The 17,855-nt window shown below is 41.7% G+C and overlaps 70 pseudogenes; all 70 read right to left on the bottom strand.

The window, feature by feature from the left end:
- Positions 1-36: 36 nt before the first annotated feature.
- Positions 37-155, bottom strand: LOC142674179 (5S ribosomal RNA; annotated as a pseudogene).
- A 67-nt stretch (positions 156-222) lies between these two features.
- Positions 223-341, bottom strand: LOC142673303 (5S ribosomal RNA; annotated as a pseudogene).
- A 67-nt stretch (positions 342-408) lies between these two features.
- On the bottom strand, positions 409-527 carry LOC142674099 (5S ribosomal RNA; annotated as a pseudogene).
- A 67-nt stretch (positions 528-594) lies between these two features.
- LOC142673464 (5S ribosomal RNA) lies at positions 595-713 on the bottom strand (annotated as a pseudogene).
- A 67-nt stretch (positions 714-780) lies between these two features.
- On the bottom strand, positions 781-899 carry LOC142674561 (5S ribosomal RNA; annotated as a pseudogene).
- Positions 900-966: 67 nt separating this feature from the next.
- LOC142674409 (5S ribosomal RNA) lies at positions 967-1,085 on the bottom strand (annotated as a pseudogene).
- A 67-nt stretch (positions 1,086-1,152) lies between these two features.
- On the bottom strand, positions 1,153-1,271 carry LOC142673864 (5S ribosomal RNA; annotated as a pseudogene).
- Positions 1,272-1,338: 67 nt separating this feature from the next.
- Positions 1,339-1,457, bottom strand: LOC142674511 (5S ribosomal RNA; annotated as a pseudogene).
- A 253-nt stretch (positions 1,458-1,710) lies between these two features.
- LOC142673385 (5S ribosomal RNA) lies at positions 1,711-1,829 on the bottom strand (annotated as a pseudogene).
- Positions 1,830-2,265: 436 nt separating this feature from the next.
- On the bottom strand, positions 2,266-2,384 carry LOC142673556 (5S ribosomal RNA; annotated as a pseudogene).
- A 67-nt stretch (positions 2,385-2,451) lies between these two features.
- On the bottom strand, positions 2,452-2,570 carry LOC142674336 (5S ribosomal RNA; annotated as a pseudogene).
- Positions 2,571-2,823: 253 nt separating this feature from the next.
- LOC142673186 (5S ribosomal RNA) lies at positions 2,824-2,942 on the bottom strand (annotated as a pseudogene).
- A 67-nt stretch (positions 2,943-3,009) lies between these two features.
- On the bottom strand, positions 3,010-3,128 carry LOC142674408 (5S ribosomal RNA; annotated as a pseudogene).
- Positions 3,129-3,195: 67 nt separating this feature from the next.
- Positions 3,196-3,314, bottom strand: LOC142674365 (5S ribosomal RNA; annotated as a pseudogene).
- Positions 3,315-3,381: 67 nt separating this feature from the next.
- Positions 3,382-3,500, bottom strand: LOC142674270 (5S ribosomal RNA; annotated as a pseudogene).
- A 67-nt stretch (positions 3,501-3,567) lies between these two features.
- LOC142673634 (5S ribosomal RNA) lies at positions 3,568-3,686 on the bottom strand (annotated as a pseudogene).
- Positions 3,687-3,749: 63 nt separating this feature from the next.
- Positions 3,750-3,868, bottom strand: LOC142673889 (5S ribosomal RNA; annotated as a pseudogene).
- Positions 3,869-4,122: 254 nt separating this feature from the next.
- LOC142673690 (5S ribosomal RNA) lies at positions 4,123-4,241 on the bottom strand (annotated as a pseudogene).
- A 67-nt stretch (positions 4,242-4,308) lies between these two features.
- On the bottom strand, positions 4,309-4,427 carry LOC142673603 (5S ribosomal RNA; annotated as a pseudogene).
- A 67-nt stretch (positions 4,428-4,494) lies between these two features.
- LOC142673181 (5S ribosomal RNA) lies at positions 4,495-4,613 on the bottom strand (annotated as a pseudogene).
- A 67-nt stretch (positions 4,614-4,680) lies between these two features.
- LOC142674496 (5S ribosomal RNA) lies at positions 4,681-4,799 on the bottom strand (annotated as a pseudogene).
- A 67-nt stretch (positions 4,800-4,866) lies between these two features.
- Positions 4,867-4,985, bottom strand: LOC142674667 (5S ribosomal RNA; annotated as a pseudogene).
- A 439-nt stretch (positions 4,986-5,424) lies between these two features.
- On the bottom strand, positions 5,425-5,543 carry LOC142673293 (5S ribosomal RNA; annotated as a pseudogene).
- Positions 5,544-5,610: 67 nt separating this feature from the next.
- On the bottom strand, positions 5,611-5,729 carry LOC142674407 (5S ribosomal RNA; annotated as a pseudogene).
- A 67-nt stretch (positions 5,730-5,796) lies between these two features.
- On the bottom strand, positions 5,797-5,915 carry LOC142673928 (5S ribosomal RNA; annotated as a pseudogene).
- A 67-nt stretch (positions 5,916-5,982) lies between these two features.
- Positions 5,983-6,101, bottom strand: LOC142673809 (5S ribosomal RNA; annotated as a pseudogene).
- A 67-nt stretch (positions 6,102-6,168) lies between these two features.
- LOC142673401 (5S ribosomal RNA) lies at positions 6,169-6,287 on the bottom strand (annotated as a pseudogene).
- A 253-nt stretch (positions 6,288-6,540) lies between these two features.
- On the bottom strand, positions 6,541-6,659 carry LOC142673911 (5S ribosomal RNA; annotated as a pseudogene).
- A 67-nt stretch (positions 6,660-6,726) lies between these two features.
- Positions 6,727-6,845, bottom strand: LOC142673185 (5S ribosomal RNA; annotated as a pseudogene).
- A 253-nt stretch (positions 6,846-7,098) lies between these two features.
- LOC142673739 (5S ribosomal RNA) lies at positions 7,099-7,217 on the bottom strand (annotated as a pseudogene).
- Positions 7,218-7,470: 253 nt separating this feature from the next.
- On the bottom strand, positions 7,471-7,589 carry LOC142673642 (5S ribosomal RNA; annotated as a pseudogene).
- A 67-nt stretch (positions 7,590-7,656) lies between these two features.
- Positions 7,657-7,775, bottom strand: LOC142673961 (5S ribosomal RNA; annotated as a pseudogene).
- A 67-nt stretch (positions 7,776-7,842) lies between these two features.
- Positions 7,843-7,961, bottom strand: LOC142673783 (5S ribosomal RNA; annotated as a pseudogene).
- A 67-nt stretch (positions 7,962-8,028) lies between these two features.
- Positions 8,029-8,148, bottom strand: LOC142673883 (5S ribosomal RNA; annotated as a pseudogene).
- A 67-nt stretch (positions 8,149-8,215) lies between these two features.
- Positions 8,216-8,334, bottom strand: LOC142674673 (5S ribosomal RNA; annotated as a pseudogene).
- A 439-nt stretch (positions 8,335-8,773) lies between these two features.
- LOC142674129 (5S ribosomal RNA) lies at positions 8,774-8,892 on the bottom strand (annotated as a pseudogene).
- A 67-nt stretch (positions 8,893-8,959) lies between these two features.
- LOC142674268 (5S ribosomal RNA) lies at positions 8,960-9,078 on the bottom strand (annotated as a pseudogene).
- A 253-nt stretch (positions 9,079-9,331) lies between these two features.
- On the bottom strand, positions 9,332-9,450 carry LOC142674033 (5S ribosomal RNA; annotated as a pseudogene).
- Positions 9,451-9,517: 67 nt separating this feature from the next.
- LOC142673790 (5S ribosomal RNA) lies at positions 9,518-9,636 on the bottom strand (annotated as a pseudogene).
- Positions 9,637-9,702: 66 nt separating this feature from the next.
- LOC142673602 (5S ribosomal RNA) lies at positions 9,703-9,821 on the bottom strand (annotated as a pseudogene).
- A 67-nt stretch (positions 9,822-9,888) lies between these two features.
- LOC142674267 (5S ribosomal RNA) lies at positions 9,889-10,007 on the bottom strand (annotated as a pseudogene).
- Positions 10,008-10,074: 67 nt separating this feature from the next.
- LOC142673752 (5S ribosomal RNA) lies at positions 10,075-10,193 on the bottom strand (annotated as a pseudogene).
- Positions 10,194-10,260: 67 nt separating this feature from the next.
- On the bottom strand, positions 10,261-10,379 carry LOC142673678 (5S ribosomal RNA; annotated as a pseudogene).
- A 67-nt stretch (positions 10,380-10,446) lies between these two features.
- On the bottom strand, positions 10,447-10,565 carry LOC142674480 (5S ribosomal RNA; annotated as a pseudogene).
- A 67-nt stretch (positions 10,566-10,632) lies between these two features.
- On the bottom strand, positions 10,633-10,751 carry LOC142673537 (5S ribosomal RNA; annotated as a pseudogene).
- A 253-nt stretch (positions 10,752-11,004) lies between these two features.
- Positions 11,005-11,123, bottom strand: LOC142674527 (5S ribosomal RNA; annotated as a pseudogene).
- Positions 11,124-11,190: 67 nt separating this feature from the next.
- LOC142674015 (5S ribosomal RNA) lies at positions 11,191-11,309 on the bottom strand (annotated as a pseudogene).
- Positions 11,310-11,376: 67 nt separating this feature from the next.
- On the bottom strand, positions 11,377-11,495 carry LOC142674265 (5S ribosomal RNA; annotated as a pseudogene).
- Positions 11,496-11,748: 253 nt separating this feature from the next.
- LOC142673656 (5S ribosomal RNA) lies at positions 11,749-11,867 on the bottom strand (annotated as a pseudogene).
- A 67-nt stretch (positions 11,868-11,934) lies between these two features.
- Positions 11,935-12,053, bottom strand: LOC142673313 (5S ribosomal RNA; annotated as a pseudogene).
- Positions 12,054-12,120: 67 nt separating this feature from the next.
- Positions 12,121-12,239, bottom strand: LOC142674264 (5S ribosomal RNA; annotated as a pseudogene).
- Positions 12,240-12,306: 67 nt separating this feature from the next.
- On the bottom strand, positions 12,307-12,425 carry LOC142674636 (5S ribosomal RNA; annotated as a pseudogene).
- A 67-nt stretch (positions 12,426-12,492) lies between these two features.
- LOC142674374 (5S ribosomal RNA) lies at positions 12,493-12,611 on the bottom strand (annotated as a pseudogene).
- A 70-nt stretch (positions 12,612-12,681) lies between these two features.
- Positions 12,682-12,800, bottom strand: LOC142674022 (5S ribosomal RNA; annotated as a pseudogene).
- Positions 12,801-12,867: 67 nt separating this feature from the next.
- Positions 12,868-12,986, bottom strand: LOC142674469 (5S ribosomal RNA; annotated as a pseudogene).
- Positions 12,987-13,053: 67 nt separating this feature from the next.
- LOC142673933 (5S ribosomal RNA) lies at positions 13,054-13,172 on the bottom strand (annotated as a pseudogene).
- A 67-nt stretch (positions 13,173-13,239) lies between these two features.
- On the bottom strand, positions 13,240-13,358 carry LOC142673592 (5S ribosomal RNA; annotated as a pseudogene).
- Positions 13,359-13,797: 439 nt separating this feature from the next.
- On the bottom strand, positions 13,798-13,916 carry LOC142674335 (5S ribosomal RNA; annotated as a pseudogene).
- Positions 13,917-13,983: 67 nt separating this feature from the next.
- On the bottom strand, positions 13,984-14,102 carry LOC142674373 (5S ribosomal RNA; annotated as a pseudogene).
- Positions 14,103-14,169: 67 nt separating this feature from the next.
- On the bottom strand, positions 14,170-14,288 carry LOC142673268 (5S ribosomal RNA; annotated as a pseudogene).
- Positions 14,289-15,090: 802 nt separating this feature from the next.
- LOC142674662 (5S ribosomal RNA) lies at positions 15,091-15,209 on the bottom strand (annotated as a pseudogene).
- Positions 15,210-15,276: 67 nt separating this feature from the next.
- LOC142674077 (5S ribosomal RNA) lies at positions 15,277-15,396 on the bottom strand (annotated as a pseudogene).
- Positions 15,397-15,463: 67 nt separating this feature from the next.
- LOC142673547 (5S ribosomal RNA) lies at positions 15,464-15,582 on the bottom strand (annotated as a pseudogene).
- Positions 15,583-15,835: 253 nt separating this feature from the next.
- On the bottom strand, positions 15,836-15,954 carry LOC142673815 (5S ribosomal RNA; annotated as a pseudogene).
- Positions 15,955-16,195: 241 nt separating this feature from the next.
- On the bottom strand, positions 16,196-16,314 carry LOC142674372 (5S ribosomal RNA; annotated as a pseudogene).
- Positions 16,315-16,567: 253 nt separating this feature from the next.
- On the bottom strand, positions 16,568-16,686 carry LOC142673805 (5S ribosomal RNA; annotated as a pseudogene).
- A 67-nt stretch (positions 16,687-16,753) lies between these two features.
- On the bottom strand, positions 16,754-16,872 carry LOC142674263 (5S ribosomal RNA; annotated as a pseudogene).
- Positions 16,873-16,939: 67 nt separating this feature from the next.
- Positions 16,940-17,058, bottom strand: LOC142674474 (5S ribosomal RNA; annotated as a pseudogene).
- A 67-nt stretch (positions 17,059-17,125) lies between these two features.
- LOC142673597 (5S ribosomal RNA) lies at positions 17,126-17,244 on the bottom strand (annotated as a pseudogene).
- Positions 17,245-17,684: 440 nt separating this feature from the next.
- LOC142674164 (5S ribosomal RNA) lies at positions 17,685-17,801 on the bottom strand (annotated as a pseudogene).
- Positions 17,802-17,855: the final 54 nt, after the last annotated feature.

Genomic DNA, 17,855 nt, shown 5'->3' with positions numbered 1-17,855 from the left:
TCGATTGTGAAACAAAATCTAAACGACATAATAAAAAGTCAACCGCACCACTTATTCCCAGACATTCTCCCACACTGGTACTAGCGAGGCCTTAAGCTGTGTAACTTCTGCGATCTGACGAGAGCAGGCACATTCGGCTTAGAATGGCCATTGACAACAAATGCTTTAATCCATAGTCCTTTTTAATCGATTGTGAAACAAAATCTAAACGACATAATAAAAAGTCAACCGCACCACGGATTCCCAGACAGTCTCCCACACTGGTACTAGCGAGGCCTTAAGCTGTGTAACTTCTGCGATCTGACGAGAGCAGGGACATTCAGCTTAGAATGGCCATTGGCATTAAATGCTTTAATCCATAGTCCTTTTTAATCGATTGTGAAACAAAATCTAAACGACATAATAAAAATTCAACCGCACCACGGATTCCCAGACAGTCTGCCACACTGGTACTAGCGAGGCCTTAAGCTGTGTAACTTCTGCGACCTGACGAGAGCAGGCACATTCAGCTTAGAATGGCCATTGACATTAAAAGCCTTAATCCATAGTCCTATTTAATCTATTGTGAAACAAAATCTAAACAACATAATAAAAAGTCAACCACACCACGGATTCCCAGACAGTCTCCCACACTGGTACTAGCAAGGCCTTAAGCTGTGTAACTTCTGCGATCTGACGAGAGCAGGGACATTCAGCTTAGAATGGCCATTGACATTAAATGCTTTAATCCATAGTCCTTTTTAATCGATTGTGAAACAAAATCTAAACAACATAATAAAAATTCAACAGCACCACGGATTCCCAGACAGTCTCCCACACTGGTACTAGCGAGGCCTTAAGCTGTGTAACTTCTGCGATCTGACGAGAGCAGGCACATTCAGCTTAAAATGGCCATTGACATTAAATGCTTTAATCCATAGTCCTTTTTAATCGATTGTGAAACAAAATCTAAACGACATAATAAAAAGTCAACCGCACCACGGATTCCCAGACAGTCTCCCACACTGGTACTAGCGAGGCCTTAAGCTGTGTAACTTCTGCGATCTGACGAGAGCAGGGACATTCAGCTTAGAATGGCCATTGACATTAAATGCTTTAATCCATAGTCCTTTTTAATCGATTGTGAAACAAAATCTAAACGACATAATAAAAATTCAACCGCACCACGGATTCCCAGACAGTCTCCAACGCTGGTACTAGCGAGGCCTTAAGTTGTGTAACTTCTGCGTTCTGACGAGAGCAGGCACATTCAGCTTAGAATGGCCATTGACGTTTAATGCTTTAATCCATAGTCCTATTTAATCTATTGTGAAACAAAATCTAAACAACATAATAAAAAGTCAACCACACCACGGATTCCCAGACAGTCTCCCACACTGGTACTAGCGAGGCCTTAAGCTGTGTAACTTCTGCGATCTGACGAGAGCAGGCACATTCAGCTTAGAATGGCCATTGACATTAAAAGCCTTAATCCATAGTCCTATTTAATCTATTGTGAAACAAAATCTAAACAACATAATTAAAAGTCAACCGCACCACGGATTCCTAGACAGTCTCACAGACTGGTACTAGCGAGGCCTTAAGCTGTGTAACTTCTGCGATCTGACGAGAGCAGGGACATTCAGCTTAGAATGGCCATTGGCATTAAAAGCTTTAATCCATAGTCCTTTTTAATCGATTGTGAAACAAAATCTAAACGACATAATAAAAATTCAACCGCACCACGGATTCCCAGACAGTCTCCAACGCTGGTACTAGCGAGGCCTTAAGCTGTGTAACTTCTGCGTTCTGACGAGAGCAGGCACATTCAGCTTAGAATGGCCATTGACATTAAATGCTTTAATCCATAGTCCTATTTAATCTATTGTGAAACAAAATCTAAACGACAATAAAAAGTCAACCGCATCACGGATTCCCAGTCAGTCTCCCACACTGGTACTAGCGAGGCCTTAAGCTGTGTAACTTCTGCGATCTGACGAGAGCAGGCACATTCAGCTTAGAAGGCCATTGACATTAAATGCTTTAATCCATAGTCCTCTTTAATCGATTGTGAAACAAAATCTAAACGACATAATAAAAAGTCAACCGCGCCACGGATTCCCAGACAGTCTCCCACACTGGTACTAGCGAGGCCTTAAGCTGTGTAACTTCTGCGATCTGACGAGAGCAGGCACATTCGGCTTAGAATGGCCATTGACAATAAATGCTTTAATCCATAGTCCTTTTTAATCGATTGTGAAACAAAATCTAAACGACATAATAAAAAGTCAACCGCACCACGGATTCCCAGGCAGTCTCCCACACTGGTACTAGCGAGGCGTTAAGCTGTGTAACTTCTGCGATCTAACGAGAGCAGGCACATTCAGCTTAGAATGGCCATTGACATTAAATGCTTTAATCCATAGTCCTTTTTAATCGATTGTGAAACAAAATCTAAACGACATAATAAAAAGTCAACCGCACCACGGATTCCCAGACAGTCTCCCACACTGGTACTAACGAGGCCTTAAGCTGCGTAACTTCTGCGATCTGACGAGAGCAGGCACATTCAGCTTAGAATGGCCATTGCCATTAAAAGCCTTAATCCATAGTCCTATTTAATCTATTGTGAAACAAAATCTAAACAACATAATAAAAAGTAAACCGCACCACGGATTCCCAGACAGTCTCCCACACTGGTACTAGCAAGGCCTTAAGCTGTGTAACTTCTGCGATCTGACGAGAGCAGGCACATTCAGCTTAGAATGGCCATTGACATTAAAAGCCTTAATCCATAGTCCTATTTAATCTATTGTGAAACAAAATCTAAACGACATAATAAAAAGTCAACCGCACCACGGATTCCCAGACAGTCTCCCACACTGGTACTAGCGAGGCCTTAAGCTGTGTAACTTCTGCGATCTGACGAGAGCAGGCACATTCAGCTTAGAATGGCCATTTACATTAAATGCTTTAATCCATAGTCCTTTTTAATCGATTGTGAAACAAAATCTAAACGACATAATAAAAAGTCAACCGCACCACGGATTCCCAGACAGTCTCCCACACTGGTACTAGCGAGGCCTTAAGCTGTGTAACTTCTGCGATCTGACGAGAGCAGGGACATTCAGCTTAGAATGGCCATTGACATTAAATGCTTTAATCCATAGTCCTATTTAATCTATTGTGAAACAAAATCTAAACGACATAATAAAAAGTCAACCGCACCACGGATTCCCAGACAGTCTCCCACACTGGTACTAGCGAGGCCTTAAGCTGTGTAACTTCTGCGATCTAACGAGAGCAGGCACATTCAGCTTAGAATGGCCATTGACATTAAATGCTTTAATCCATAGTCCTTTTTAATCGATTGTGAAACAAAATCTAAACAACATAATAAAAAGTCAACCGCACCACGGATTCCCAGACAGTCTCCCACACTGGTACTAGCGAGGCCTTAAGCTGTGTAACTTCTGCGATCTGACGAGAGCAGGCACATTCAGCTTAGAATGGCCATTGACATTAAATGCTTTAATCCATAGTCCTCTTTAATCGATTGTGAAACAAAATCTAAACGACATAATAAAAAGTCAACCGCACCACGGATTCCCAGACAGTCTCCCACACTGGTACTAGTGAGGCCTTAAGCTGTGTAACTTCTGCAATCTAACGAGAGCAGGGACATTCAGCTTAGAATGGCCATTGACATTAAAAGCTTAATCCATAGTCCTTTTTAATCGATTGTGAAATAAAATCTAAACATAATAAAAATTCTACCGCACCACGGATTCCCAGACAGTCTCCAACACTGGTACTAGCGAGGCCTTAAGCTGTGTAACTTCTGCGTTCTGACGAGAGCAGGCACACTCAGCTTAGAATGGCCATTGACGTTAAATGCTTTAATCCATAGTCCTATTTAATCTATTGTGAAACAAAATCTAAACGACATAATAAAAAGTAAACCGCACCACGGATTCCCAGACAGACTCCTACACTGGTACAAGCAAGGCCTTAAGCTGTGTAACTTCTGCGATCTGACGAGAGCAGGCAAATTTCAGCTTAGAATGGCCATTGACATTAAATGCTTTAATCCATAGTCCTTTTTAATTGATTGTGAAACAAAATCTAAACGACATAATAAAAAGTCAACCGCACCTCGGATTCCCAGACAGTCTCCCACACTGGTACTAGCGAGGCCTTAAGCTGTGTAATTTCTACGTTCTGACGAGAGCAGTGACATTCAGCTTAGAATGGCCATTGACGTTAAATGCTTTAATCCATAGTCCTATTTAATCTATTGTGAAACAAAATCTAAACGACATAATAAAAAGTCAACCGCACCACGGATTCCCAGACAGTCTCGCACACTGGTACTAGCGAGGCCTTAAGCTGTGTAACTTCTGCGATCTGACGAGAGCAGGCACATTCAGCTTAGAATGGCCATTGACATTAAATGCTTTAATCCATAGTCCTTTTTAATCGATTGTGAAACAAAATCTAAACGACATAATAAAAAGTCAACCGCACCACGGATTCACAGACAGTCTCCCACACTGGTACTAGCGAGGCCTTAAGCTGTGTAACTTCTGCGATCTGACGAGAGCAGGCACATTCAGCTTAGAATGGCCATTGACTTTAAATGCTTTAATCCATAGTCCTTTTTAATCGATTGTGAAACAAAATCTAAACGACATAATAAAAAGTCAACCGCACCACGGATTCCCAGACAGTCTCCCACAATGGTACTAGCGAGGCCTTAAGCTGTGTAACTTCTGCGATCTGACGAGAGCAGGGACATTCAGCTTAGAATGGCCATTGACATTAAATGCTTTAATCCATAGTCCTTTTTAATCGATTGTGAAACAAAATCTAAACGACATAATAAAAAGTCAACCGCACCACGGATTCCCAGACAGTCTCCCACACTGGTACTAGCGAGACCTTAAGCTGTGTAACTTCTGCGATCTGACGAGAGCAGGCACATTCAGCTTAGAATGGCCATTGACATTTAAAGCCTTAATCCATAGTCCTATTTAATCTATTGTGAAACAAAATCTAAACAACATAATAAAAAGTCAACCGCACCACGGATTCCCAGACAGTCTCCCACACTCGTACTAGCGAGGGCTTAAGCTGTGTAACTTCTGCGATCTGACGAGAGCAGGGAAATTCAGCTTAGAATGGCCATTGACATTGAATGCTTAAATCCATAGTCCTTTTTAATCGATTGTGAAACAAAATCTAAACGACATAATAAATATTCAACCGCACCACGGATTCCCAGACAGTCTCCCACACTGGTACTAGCGAGGCCTTAAGGTGGGTAACTTCTGCGTTCTGACGAGAGCAGGCACATTCAGCTTAGAATGGACATAGACGTTAAATGCTTTAATCCATAGTCCTATTTAATCTATTGTGAAACAAAATCTAAACGACATAATAAAAAGTCAACCGCACCACGGATTCCCAGACAGTCTCCCACACTGGTACTAGCGAGGCCTTAAGCTGTGTAACTTCTGCGATCTGACGAGAGCAGGCACATTCAGCTTAGAATGGCCTTTGACATTAAATGCTTTAATCCATAGTCCTTTTTAATCGATTGTGAAACAAAATCTAAACGACATAATAAAAAGTCAACCGCACCACGGATTCCCAGACAGTCTCCCACACTGGTACTAGCGAGGCCTTAAGCTGTGTAACTTCTGCGATCTGACGAGAGCAGGGACATTCAGCTTAGAATGGCCATTGACATTAAATGCTTTAATCCATAGTCCTTTTTAATCGATTGTGAAACAAAATCTAAACGACATAATAAAAATTCAACCGCACCACGGATTCCCAGACAGTCTCCCACACTGGTACTAGCGAGGCCTTTAGCTGTGTAACTTCTGCGATCTGACGAGAGCACGCACATTCAGCTTAGAATGGCCATTGACATTAAAAGCCTTAATCCATAGTCCTATTTAATCTATTGTGAAACAAAATCTAAACAACATAATAAAAAGTCAACCGCACCACGGATTCCCAGACAGTCTCCCACACTGGTACTAGCGAGGCCTTAAGCTGTGTAACTTCTGCGATCTGACGAGAGAAGGGACATTCAGCTTAGAATGGCCATTGACATTAAATGTGTTAATCCATAGTTCTTTTTAATCGATTGTGAAACAAAATCTAAACGACATAATAAAAATTCAACCGCACCACGGATTCCCAGACAGTCTCCCACACTGGTACTAGCGAGGCCTTAAGCTGTGTAACTTCTGCGATCTGACGAGAGCAGGGACATTCAGCTTAGAATGGCCATTGACATTAAATGCTTTAATCCATAGTCCTTTTTAATCTATTGTGAAACAAAATCTAAACGACATAATAAAAAGTCAACCGCACCACGGATTCCCAGACAGTCTCCCACACTGTTACTAGCGAGGCGTTAAGCTATGTAACTTCTGCGATCTAACGAGAGCAGGCACATTCAGCTTAGAATGGCCATTGACATTAAATGCTTTAATCCATAGTCCTTTTTAATCGATTGTGAAACAAAATCTAAACGACATAATAAGAAGTCAACCGCACCACGGATTCACAGACAGTCTCCCACACTGGTACTAGCGAGGCCTTAAGCTGTGTAACTTCTGCGATCTGACGAGAGCAGGCACACTCAGCTTAGAATGGCCAATGACATTAAAAGCCTTAATCCATAGTCCTATTTAATCTATTGTGAAACAAAATCTAAACGACATAATAAAAAGTCAACCGCACCACGGATTCCCAGACAGTCTCCCACACTGGTACTAGCGAGGCCTTAAGCTGTGTAACTTCTGCGATCTGACGAGAGCAGGCACATTCAGCTTAGAATGGCCATTTACATTAAATGCTTTAATCCATAGTCCTTTTTAATCGATTGTGAAACAAAATCTAAACGACATAATAAAAAGTTAACTGCACCACGGATTCCCAGACAGTCTCCCACACTGGTACTAGCGAGGCCTTAAGCTGTGTAACTTCTGCGATCTGACGAGAGCAGGCACATTCAGCTTAGAATAGCCATTGACGTTAAATGCTTTAATCCATAGTCCTATTTAATCTATTGTGAAACAAAATCTAAACGACATAATAAAAAGTCAACCGCACCACGGATTCCCAGACAGTCTCCCACACTGGTACTAGCGAGGCGTTAAGCTGTGTAACTTCTGCGATCTAACGAGAGCAGGCACATTCAGCTTAGAATGGCCATTGACATTAAATGCTTTAATCCATAGTCCTTTTTAATCGATTGTGAAACAAAATCTAAACGACATAATAAGAAGTAAACCGCACCACGGATTCCCAGACAGTCTCCCACACCGGTACTAGCGAGGCCTTAAGCTGTGTAACTTCTGCGATCTGACGAGAGCAGGCACATTCAGCTTAGAATGGCCATTGAAATTTAAAGCCTTAATCCATAGTCCTATTTAATCTATTGTGAAACAAAATCTAAACAACATAATAAAAAGTCAACCGCACCACGGATTCCCAGACAGTCTCCCACACTCGTACAAGCGAGGCCTTAAGCTGTGTAACTTCTGCGATCTGACGAGAGCAGGGACATTCAGCTTAGAATGGCCATTGACATTAAATGCTTTAATCCATAGTCCTTTTTAATCGATTGTGAAACAAAATCTAAACGACATAATAAAAATTCAACTGCACCACGTATTCCCAGACAGTCTCCCACACTGGTACTAGCAAGGCATTAAGCTGTGTAACTTCTGCGTTCTGACGAGAGCAGGCACATTCAGCTTAGAATGGCCATTGACGTTGAATGCTTTAATCCATAGTCCTATTTAATCTATTGTGAAACAAAATCTAAACGACATAATAAAAAGTCAACCGCACCACGGATTCCCAGACAGTCTCCCACACTGGTATTAGCGAGGCCTTAAGCTGTGTAACTTCTGCAATCTGACGAGAGCAGGCACATTCAGCTTAGAATGGCCATTGACGTTAAATGCTTTAATCCATAGTCCTATTTAATCTATTGTGAAACAAAATCTAAACGACATAATAAAAAGTCAACCGCACCACGGATTCCCAGACAGTCTCCCACACTGGTACTAGCGAGGCGTTAAGCTGTGTAACTTCTGCGATCATAACGAGAGCAGGCACATTCAGCTTAGAATGGCCATTGACATTAAATGCTTTAATCCATAGTCCTTTTTAATCGATTGTGAAACAAAATCTAAACGACATAATAAAAAGTCAACCGCACCACGAATTCCCAGACAGTCTCCCACACTGGTACTAGCGAGGCCTTAAGCTGTGTAACTTCTGCGTTCTGACGAGAGCAGGGACATTCAGCTTAGAATGGCCATTGACGTTAAATGCTTTAATCCATAGTCCTATTTAATCTATTGTGAAACAAAATCTAAACGACATAATAAAAAGTCAAGCGCACCACGGATTCCCAGACAGTCTACCACACTGGTACTAGCGAGGCCTTAAGCTGTGTAACTTCTGCGATCTGACGAGAGCAGGGACATTCAGCTTAGAATGGCCATTGACATTAAATGCTTTAATCCATAGTCCTTTTTAATCGATTGTGAAACAAAATCTAAACGACATAATAAAAAGTCAACCGCTCCACGGATTCCCAGACAGTCTCCCACACTGGTACTAGCGAGGCTTTAAGCTGTGTAACTTCTGCGATCTGACGAGAGCAGGCACATTCAGCTTAGAATGGCCATTGACGTTAAATAGTTTAATCCATAGTCCTATTTAATCTATTGTGAAACAAAATCTAAACAACATAATAAAAATTCAACCGCACCACGGATTCCCAGACAGTCTCCCACACTGGTACTAGCGAGGACTTAAGCTATGTAACTTCTGCGTTCTGACGAGAGCAGGCACATTCAGCTTAGAATGGCCATTAACGTTAAATGCTTTAATCTATAGTCCTTTTTAATCGATTGTGAAACAAAATCTAAACGACATAATAAAAAGTCAACCGCACCACGGATTCCCAGACAGTCTCCCACACTGGTACTAGCGAGGCCTTAAGCTGTGTAACTTCTGCGATCTGACGAGAGCAGGCACATTCAGCTTAGAATGGCCATTGACATTAAATGCTTTAATCCATAGTCCTTTTTAATCGATTGTGAAACAAAATCTAAACGACATAATAAAAAGGCAACAGCACCACGGATTCCCAGACAGTCTCCCACACTGGTACTAGCGAGGCCTTAAGCTGCGCAACTTCGGCGATATGACGAGAGCAGGGACATTCAGCTTAGAATGGCCATTGACATTAAATGCTTTAATCCATAGTCCTTTTTAATCGATTGTGAAACAAAATCTAAACGACATAATAAAAATTCAACAGCACAACGGATTCCGAGACAGTCTCCCACACCGGTACTAGCGAGGCCTTAAGCTGGGTAACTTCTGCGATCTGACGAGAGCAGGCACATTCAGCTTAGAATGGCCATTGACGTTAAATGCTTTAATCCATAGTCCTATTTAATCTATTGTGAAACAAAATCAAAACGACATAATAAAAAGTCAACCGCACCACGTATTCCCAGACAGTCTCCCACACTGGTACTAGCGAGGCGTTAAGCTGTGTAACTTCTGCGATCTAACGAGAGCAGGGACATTCAGCTTAGAATGGCCATTGACGTTAAAGGCTTTAAACCATAGTCCTTTTTAATCGATTGTGAAACAAAATCTAAACGACATAATAAAAATCAACCGCACCACGGATTCCCAAACAGTCTCCCACACTGGTACTAGCGAGGCCTTAAGCTGTGTAACTTCTGCGTTCTGACCAGAGCAGGCACATTCAGCTTAGAATGGCCATTGACGTTAAATGCTTTAATCCATAGTCCTATTTAATCTATTGTGAAACAAAATCTAAACGACATAATAAAAAGTCAACCGCACCACGGATTCCCAGACAGTCTCCCACACTGGTACTAGCGAGGCCTTAAGCTGTGTAACTTCTGCGATCTGACGAGAGCAGGCACATTCAGCTTAGAATGGCCATTGACATTAAATGCTTTAATCCATAGTCCTTTTTAATCGATTGTGAAACAAAATCTAAACGACATAATAAAAATTCAACCGCACCACGGATTCCCAGACAGTCTCCCACACTGGTACTAGCGAGGACTTAAGCTGTGTAACTTCTGCGATCTGACGAGAGCAGGCACATTCAGCTTAGAATGGCCATTGACATTAAATCCTTTAATCCATAGTCCTATTTAATCTATTGTGAAACAAAATCTAAACTACATAATAAAAAGTCAACAGCACCACGGATTCCCAGACAGTCTCCCACACTGGTACTAGCGAGGCGTTAAGCTGCGTAACTTCTGCGAACTAACGAGAGCAGGCACATTCAGCTTAGAATAGCCATTGACATTAAATGCTTTAATCCATAGTCCTTTTTAATCGATTGTGAAACAAAATCTAAACGACATAATAAAAAGTCAACCGCACCACGGATTCCCAGACAGTCTCCCACACTGGTACTAGCGAGGCCTTAAGCTGTGTAACTTCTGCGATCCGACGAGAGCAGGCACATTCAGCTTAGAATGGCCATTGACATTAAAAGCTTTAATCCATAGTCCTATTTAATCTATTGTGAAACAAAATCTAAACAACATAATAAAAAGTCAACCGCACCACGGATTCCCAGACAGTCTCCCACACTGGTACTAGCGAGGGCTTAAGCTGTGTAACTTCTGCGATCTGACGAGAGCAGGGACATCCAGCTTAGAATGGCCATTGACATTAAATTCTTTAATCCATAGTCCTTTTTAATCGATTGTGAAACAAAATCTAAACGACATAATAAAAATTCAACCGCACCACGGATTCCCAGACAGTCTCCCACACTGGTATTAGCGAGGCCTTAAGCTGTGTAACTTCTGCGATCTGACGAGAGGAGGGACATTCAGCTTAGAATGGCCATTGACATTAAATGCTTTAATCCATAGTCCTATTTAATCTATTGTGAAACAAAATCTAAACAACATAATAAAAAGTCAACCGCACCACGGATTCCCAGACAGTCTCCCACACTGGTACTAGCGAGGCCTTAAGCTGTGTAACTTCTGCGATCTGACGAGAGCAGGCACATTCAGCTTAGAATTGCCATTGACATTAAAAGCCTTAATCCATAGTCCTCTTTAATCTATTGTGAAACAAAATCTAAACAACATAATAAAAAGTCAACCGCACCACGGATTCCCAGACAGTCTCCCAAACTGGTACTAGCGAGGCCTTAAGCTGTGTAACTTCTGCGATCTGACGAGAGGAGGGACATTCAGCTTAGAATGGCCATTGACATTAAATGCTTTAATCCATAGTCCTATTTAATCTATTGTGAAACAAAATCTAAACAACATAATAAAAAGTCAACCGCACCACGGATTCCCAGACAGTCTCCCACACTGGTACTAGCGAGGCCTTAAGCTGTGTAACTTCTGCGATCTGACGAGAGCAGGCACATTCAGCTTAGAATGGCCATTGACATTAAATGCTTTAATCCATAGTCCTTTTTAATCGATTGTGAAACAAAATCTAAACGACATAATAAAAATTCAACCGCACCACGGATTCCCAGACAGTCTCCCACACTGGTACTAGCGAGGCCTTAAGCTGTGTAACTTCTGCGTTCTGACAAGAGAAGGCACATTCAGCTTAGAATGGCCATTGACGTTAAATGCTTTAATCCATAGTCCTATTTAATCTATTGTGAAACAAAATCTAAACGACATAATAAAAATTCAACCGCACCACGGATTCCTAGACAGTCTCCCATACTGGTACGAGCGAGGCCTTAAGCTGTGTAACTTCTGCGATCTGACGAGAGCAGGTACATTCAGCTTAGAATGGCCATTGACATTAAATGCTTTAATCCATAGTCCTTTTTAATCGATTGTGAAACAAAATCTAAACAACATAATAATAAGTCAACCGCACCACGGATTCCCAGACAGTCGCCCACACTGGTACTAGCGAGGCCTTAAGCTGTGTAACTTCTGCGTTCTGACCAGAGCAGGCACATTCAGCTTAGAATGGCCATTGACGTTGAATGCTTTAATCCATAGTCCTATTTAATCTATTGTGAAACAAAATCTAAACGACATAATAAAAAGTCAACCGCACCACGGATTCCCAGACAGTCTCCCACACTGGTACTAGCGAGGCCTTAAGCTGTGTAACTTCTGCGATCTGACGAGAGCAGGCACATTCAGCTTAGAATGGCCATTGACATTAAATGCTTTAATCCATAGTACTTTTTAATCGATTGTGAAACAAAATCTAAACGACATAATAAAAAGTCAACCGCACCACGGATTCCCAGACAGTCTCCCACACTGGTACTAGCGAGGCCTTAAGCTGTGTAACTTCTGCGATCAGACGAGAGCAGGCACATTCAGCTTAGAATGGCCATTGATATTAAATGCTTTAATCCATAGTACTTTTTAATCGATTGTGAAACAAAATCTAAACGACATAATAAAAAGTCAACCGCACCACGGATTCCCAGACAGTCTCCCACACTGGTACTAGCGAGGCCTTAAGCTGTGTAACTTCTGCGATCTGACGAGAGCAGGTACATTCAGCTTAGAACGGCCATTGACATAAAAAAATGCTTTAATCCATAGTCCTTTTTAATCGATTGTGAAACAAAATCTAAACGACATAATAAAAAGTCAACCGCACCACGGATTCCCAGACAGTCTCCCACACTGGTACTAGCGAGGCCTTAAGCTGTGTAACTTCTGCAATCTGACCAGAGCAGGGACATTCAGCTTAGAATGGCCATTGACATTAAATGCTTTAATCCATAGTCCTTTTTAATCGATTGTGAAACAAAATCTAAACGACATAATAAAAATTCAACCGCACCACGGATTCCCAGACAGTCTCCCACACTGGTACTAGCGAGGCCTTAAGCTGTGTAACTTCTGCGATCTGACGAGAGCAGGTACATTCAGCTTAGAATGGCCATTGACGTTAAATGCTTTAATCCATAGTCCTATTTAATCTATTGTGAAACAAAATCTAAACGACATAATAAAAAGTCAACCGCACCACGGATTCCCAGACAGTCTCTCACACTGGTACTAGCGAGGCGTTAAGCTGTTTAACTTCTGCGATCTAACGAGAGCAGGCACATTCAGCTTAGAATGGCCATTAACATTAGATGCTTTAATCCATAGTCCTTTTTAATCGATTGTGAAACAAAATCTAAACGACATAATAAAAAGGCAACCGCACCACGGATTCCCAGACAGTCTCCCACACTGGTACTAGCGAGGACTTAAGCTGTGTAACTTCTGCGATCTGACGAGAGCAGGCACATTCAGCTTAGAATGGCCATTGACGTTAAATTCTTTAATCCATAGTCCTATTTAATCTATTGTGAAACAAAATCTAAACGACATAATAAAAAGTCAAACGCACCACGGATTCCAAGACAGTCTCCCACACTAGTACTAGCGAGGCGTTAAGATGTGTAACTTCTGCGATCTAACGAGACCTGGCACATTCAGCTTAGAATGGCCATTGACTTTAAATCCTTTAATCCATAGTCCTTTTTAATCAATTGTGAAACAAAATCTAAACGACATAATAAAAATTAAACCGCACCACGGATTCCCAGACAGTCTCCCACACTGGTACTAGCGAGGCCTTAAGCTGTGTAACTTCTGCGATCTGCCGAGAGCAGGTACATTCAGCTTAGAATGGCCATTGACGTTAAATGCTTTAATCCATAGTCCTATTTAATCTATTGTGAAACAAAATCTAAACGACATAATAAAAAGTCAACCGCACCACGGATTCCCAGACAGTCTCCCACACAGGTACTAGCGAGGCCTTAAGCTGTGTAACTTCTGCGATCTGACGAGAGCAGGCACATTCAGCTTAGAATGGCCATTGACATTAAATGCTTTAATCCATAGTCCTTTTTAATCGATTGTGAAACAAAATCTAAACGACATAATAAAAAGTCAACAGCACCACGGATTCCCAGACAGTCTCCCACACTGGTACTAGCGAGGCCTTAAGCTGTGTAACTTCTGCGATCTGACGAGAGCAGGCACATTCAGCTTAGAATGGCCATTGACACTAAATGCTTTAATCCATAGTCCTTTTTAATCGATTGTGAAACAAAATCTAAACGACATAATAAAAAGGCAACCGCACCACGGATTCCCAGACAGTCTCCCACACTGGTACTAGCGAGGCCTTAAGCTGTGTAACTTCTGCGATCTGACGAGAGCAGGGACATTCAGCTTAGAATGGCCATTGACATTAAATGCTTTAATCCATAGTCCTTTTTAATCGATTGTGAAACAAAATCTAAACGACATAATAAAAATTCAACCGCACCACGGATTCCCAGACAGTCTCCCACACTTGTACTAGCGAGGCCTTAAGCTGTGCAACTTCTGCGATCTGACGAGAGCAGGGACATTCAGCTTAGAATGGCCATTGACGTTAATTGCTTTAATCCATAGTCCTATTTAATCTATTGTGAAACAAAATCTAAACGACATAATAAAAAGTCAACTGCACCACGGATTCCCAGACAGTCTCCCACACTAGTACTAGCGAGGCGTTAAGCTGTGTAACTTCTGCGATCTAACGAGAGGAGGCACATTCAGCTTAGAATGGCCATTGGCATTAAATGCCTTAATCCATAGTCCTTTTTAATCGATTGTGAAACAAAATCTAAACGACATAATAAAAAGTCAAACGCACCACGGATTCCCAGACAGTCTCCCACACTGGGACTAGCGAGGCCTTAAGCTGTGTAACTTCTGCGATCTGACGAGAGCATTCACATTCAGCTTAGAATGGCCATTGACATCAAAAAATGCTTTAATCCATAGTCCTTTTTAATCGATTGTGAAACAAAATCTAAACGACATAATAAAAAGTCAACCGCACCACGGATTCCCAGACTGGTACTAGCGAGGCCTTAAGCTGTGTAACTTCTGCAATCTGACGAGAGCAGGGACATTAAGCTTAGAATGGCCATTGACATTAAATGCTTTAATCCATAGTCCTTTTTAATCGATTGTGAAACAAAATCTAAACGACATAATAAATATTCAACCGCACCACGGATTCCCAGACAGTCTCCCACACTGGTACTAGCGAGGCCTTAAGCTGTGTAATTTCTGCGATCTGACGAGAGCAGGCACATTCAGCTTAGAATGGCCATTGACATTAAATGCTTTAATCCATAGTCCTTTTTAATCGATTGTGAAACAAAATCTAAACGACATAATAAAAAGTCAACCGCACCATGGATTCCCAGACAGTCGCCCACACTGGTACTAGCGAGGCCTTAAAGCTGTGTAACTTCTGCGATCTGATGAGAGCAGGGACATTCAGCTTAGAATGGCCATTGACATTAAATGCTTTAATACATAGTCCTTTTTAATCGATTGTGAAACAAAATCTAAACGACATAATAAAAAGTCAACCGCACCACGGATTCCCAGACAGTCTCCCACACTGGTACTAGTGAGGCCTTAAGCTGTGTAACTTCTGCGATCTGACAAGAGCAGGGACATTCAGCTTAGAATGGCCATTGACATTAAATGCTTTAATCCATAGTCCTTTTTAATCGATTGTGAAACAAAATCGAAACAACATAATAAAAAGTCAACCGCTCCACGGATTCCCAGACAGTCTCCCACACTGGTACTAGCGAGGCCTTAGGCTGTGTAACTTCTGCGATCTGACGAGAGCAGGGGCATTCAGCTTAGAATGGCCATTGACATTAAATGCTTTAATCCATAGTCCTTTTTAATCGATTGTGAAACAAAATCTAAACGACATAATAAAAAGTCAACCTCACCACGGATTCCCAGACAGTCTCCCACACTGGTACTAGCGAGGCCTTAAGCTGTGTAACTTCTGCGATCTGACGAGAGCAGGCACATTCAGCTTAGAATGGCCATTTACATTAAATGCTTTAATCCATAGTCCTTTTTAATCGATTGTGAAACAAAATCTAAACGACATAATAAAAAGTCAACCGCACCACGGATTCCCAGACAGGTACTAACGAGGCCTTAAGCTGTGTAACTTCTGCGATCTGACGAGAGCAGGGACATTCAGCTTAGAATGGCCATTGACATTAAATGCTTTAATCCATAGTCCTTTTTAATCGATTGTGAAACAAAATCTAAACGACATAATAAAAAGTCAACCGCACCACGGATTCCCAGACAGTCTCCCAGACTGGTACTAGCGAGGCCTTAAGCTGTGTAACTTCTGCGATCTGACGAGAGCAGGCACATTCAGCTTAGAATGGCCATTGACGTTAAATGCTTTAATCCATAGTCCTATTTAATCTATTGTGAAACAAAATCTAAACGACATAATAAAAAGTCAACCGCTCCACGGATCCCCAGACAGTCTCCCACACTGGTACTAGCGAGGCATTAAGCTGTGTAACTTCTGCGATCTAACGAGAGCAGGCACATTCAGCTTAGAATGGCCATTGACATTAAATGCTTTAATCCATAGTCCTTTTTAATCGATTGTGAAACAAAATCTAAACGACATAATAAAAAGTCAACCGCACCACGGATTCCCAGACAGTCTCCCACACTGGTACTAGCGAGGCCTTCAGCTGTGTAACTTCTGCGATCTGACGAGAGTAGGCACATTCAGCTTAGAATGGCCATTGACATTAAAAGCCTTAATCCATAGTCCTATTTAATCTATTGTGAAACAAAATCTAAACGACATAATAAAAAGTCAACCGCACCACGGATTCCCAGACAGTCTCCCACACTGGTACTAGCGAGGCCTTAAGCTGTGTAACTTCTGCGATCTGACGAGAGCAGGCACATTCAGCTTAGAATGGCCATTGACATTAAATGCTTTAATCCATAGTCCTTTTTAATCGATTGTGAAACAAAATCTAAACGACATAATAAAAAGTCAACCGCACCACGGATTCCCAGACAGTCTCCCACACAGGTACTAGCGAGGCCTTAAGCTGTGTAACTTCTGCGATCTGACGAGAGCAGGGACATTCAGCTTAGAATGGCCATTGACATTAAATGCATTAATCCATAGTCCTTTTTAATCGATTGTGAAACAAAATCTAAACGACATAATAAAAATTCAACCGCACCACGGATTCCCAGACAGTCTCCCACACTGGTACTAGCGAGGCCTTAAGCTGTGTAACTTCTGCGACCTGACGAGAGCAGGCACATTCAGCTTAGAATGGCCATTGACGTTAAATGCTTTAATCCATAGTCCTATCTAATCTATTGTGAAACAAAATCTAAACGACATAATAAAAAGTCAACCGCATCACGGATTCCCAGACAGTCTCCCACACTGGTACTAGCGAGGTGTTAAGCTATGTAACTTCTGCGATCTAACGAGAGCAGGCACATTCAGCTTAGAATGGCCATTGACATTAAATGCTTTAATCCATAGTCCTTTTTAATCGATTGTGAAACAAAATCTAAACGACATAATAAGAAGTCAACCGCACAACGGATTCACAGACAGTCACCCACACTGGTACTAGCGAGGCCTTAAGCTGTGTAACTTCTGCAATCTGACGAGAGCAGGCACACTCAGCTTAGAATGGCCATTGACATTAAAAGCCTTAATCCATAGTCCTATTTAATCTATTGTGAAACAAAATCTAAACAACATAATAAAAAGTCAAGCGCACCACGGATTCCCAGACAGTCTCCCACACTGGTACTAGCGAGGCCTTAAGCTGTGTAACTTCTGCGTTCTGACGAGAGCAGGCACATTCAGCTTAGAATGGCCATTGATGTTAAATGCTTTAATCCATAGTCCTATTTAATCTATTGTGAAACAAAATCTAA

The sequence above is a fragment of the Rhinoderma darwinii genome, assembly GCF_050947455.1.
Source record: "Rhinoderma darwinii isolate aRhiDar2 chromosome 1 unlocalized genomic scaffold, aRhiDar2.hap1 SUPER_1_unloc_5, whole genome shotgun sequence".
Lineage (NCBI taxonomy): Eukaryota > Metazoa > Chordata > Amphibia > Anura > Rhinodermatidae > Rhinoderma > Rhinoderma darwinii.
The sequence above is the reverse complement of the archived record's forward strand: the minus strand, read 5'-3'. Positions and strand labels throughout refer to the sequence as shown.